Genomic DNA, 2,697 nt, shown 5'->3' with positions numbered 1-2,697 from the left:
ACAACAAACAGATCCATGTTTCTTGGACAGTACAAAAAAGATGATTCTGTGGAGGTTCGGTTAAAATGGTTGCTGTTTTGGTGTCCAATTGCACAAACATTGCACAGCTCCATTAAAAACGCAGACAATTCATTTGAATTCTTGTTCAACATTTTGAAGTCAAAACTCTCTTGTCATTAAAATGTTATGTTAAAATGAAGTTTGATGATTGGTTGAACAACTGCTATCTTTGTACAAACTCAGCGTATTTGAAGCATCGATTCAGACCTCGTAAAAACATATAATGTCAATCTGGCTTTAAAGCAGTTGACGGTATATACATCCAACGTGTAAAACTACTTTAATGGTTAATATGGTATTTGTCATGGTGAATGAACGAAGGCTGGAAGGCAAAACCATGAAGCTGAAATAAGAATAGAGAAGAAGAAACTGTCAATAGATAATTTGTAATAAATATCCAGGTGATGTCAATCAGACTGTTTGATTACCGTGAAAAAGGGTAATCACTGGTTGAAACTGGTATCGCCTCCAAATAGTAGAGCTTTCTGGTAATAAAATTTTAAAAATTCAAAAGTCAAAAACATTTAATTTACATTTTAGCTTAGACAAAGTGCAGACCAAGAAAGGTCTGCAGTTTGGAGGCAATGTAAAGTTTCCCTCAAATGATGCAAATTACCCTTTTTCACGGGTACCAATCTAATCTAAAATTATCAAACGATAGGTGTTAGATTACCGCAACCAAATCGAACAGTCACGAAACTAAAAGATTCTGGTAAAGTTGAATTATGTTCGAACGACCCTGCCGATTCCCCGAACTCCAGGGATTTTCTTGTTGCGTGTCCGAGGATTTTAACATTACTTTTTGAGACTTAACCCGGACTGAACGCGTGGTCTGCGAGAGGTACTTAAACAATTGGGCGATCACACATGGATAGAGATATTTCTTTCGTTCGACAGGGTCGTCTTCGATCAGGTTCAGTAACACCAAACACCTATAGTTTGATTCTGTTTGATAAAATTTGATAGTTCAATTACGAAAATTTGGATCAATTGAATTCAATTGACATCGCCTGGAGATAAACAGAAGGTTCGTTAATGGAATGGTGGTATGCAAAGTTTTTCCCAATTTCTGATAATAATTACACAAAAGTAACAGTAAAGTAACTGATGATGCCTGATTATACAACAAGGATACAAAGCAAAAAGAAATTCTTTAAAATAATTTTCAATCATAGCTACATCCTATCTGAAACATTTGGAATATTACTTTTGATAAAATAGTATTATACTTACTATCAAAGTTGCAGAACACAACAGTCTGTGGGATTATACCTTCTACTTTCTGAATGGTCCCAAGTTGCTTCGTTGCTTTTTGTTGTATTCCAAGCTATGACTTTGGAGCGCTAAAGACGCTAAATTTCTGATCACGCGGTGTTGTTGTATTCCAAGCTATGACTTTGGGGCGCCAGATACGCAAAATACCTGTTCGCGCGGTCGAGCTAGCTTAAAACCTCACCACACGGCAATCTTTTAGATGCCGCGGTCACTAGGTTACATCGTCCCGTTTTCTTGAACAATTTTTCGCCAGCTCGATCCCCAAGGCCTCGTGAAGCAACATAGGCTCCCTTCGGGAGCAATTAAAAATCAATAAAATAAAAATTTATCTTAAACAATAATTATTTGTCGGAACAAAAGAAGAGCAAAAGTAGTGTTGTTGAATGTGGGATTGATGCTTGAAAATAAGCTTGTGAAAAAAAAAGAATTGAGATCGTGATCGGCTATTGAAGGTAAAAAAACTCGATTGCTTGAAAAATGGCTAAACATGAAGTACTAGAAATATAATAATTTGAATTTGAAATATAGAAAATAAAATATTTATTATCTTATCGACAACTTGGGAGACTAGAGACTTAAAAGAAAATAGACAAAACTAGAAGTAAATTGCAGCTTGGATTGGAGAATTGTGGAGATATTGAATTGTTATTGGTATAGAAGTCTTACAAGTAGTAGTAGTGATTGTTAAAATATATTTTTATCTTTGATTTGGAGTATTTGGACTTCTGTATCCGGAGTGGGGGGGGGGGGGTACTAGGGCAAGATGGGTTACGGGGATGCTCCGCTGGTCAGGGTACCTTTTTTAACCTCCACAAGTCCCAGGTAGGGTCGCAAAAACACCAAAATAGAAAAATCAGTCCCTCGTAGGGTGCCTATTCTTGGAGAAAGTAGAAAATTTGAGAACATTTTGGAATTTCATTCCCATTCAGGGTCACTTTTTTCGCAAACTTCGAGTCCCACGTAGGGTCTATTTTTCGAACCTCATCGGAGCACCCCCGTCGGTCAACAAGGCTAGTACCCCCCCCCCGGTTTTGTATTAATTTTTTCTTATTTTTTCCAGGGGTCCTTGCTTGGAAAACATTGGGGAACGCATTTGCTTTGCCACCAATAATAATGGCGGCCAAATGTTTTGATTCGGAGTGTCAATCAACGAAAAGATTACATCATGAATATCATCAAGAATAGACGAATCCCCCTGTTGAAAATCATTACGGCTGGAATAGCTATATAAATATATTTAAGGAAGTGTTGAATTCAATGAAGCTAATGAAATAGTGAAAAGTAGTCTTCGACGATACGTCAGGACCGCTAAAAGTGTCAAAAGAATGGCGATATAACCAAAATGAGTAACAACCAACGAAC

This window comes from Clytia hemisphaerica, unplaced genomic scaffold, assembly GCF_902728285.1.
Source record: "Clytia hemisphaerica strain Z4C2 unplaced genomic scaffold, Clytia hemisphaerica genome assembly, whole genome shotgun sequence".
Taxonomy (NCBI): Eukaryota; Metazoa; Cnidaria; class Hydrozoa; order Leptothecata; family Clytiidae; genus Clytia; species Clytia hemisphaerica.
Note: the sequence above shows the minus strand (reverse complement) of the source record.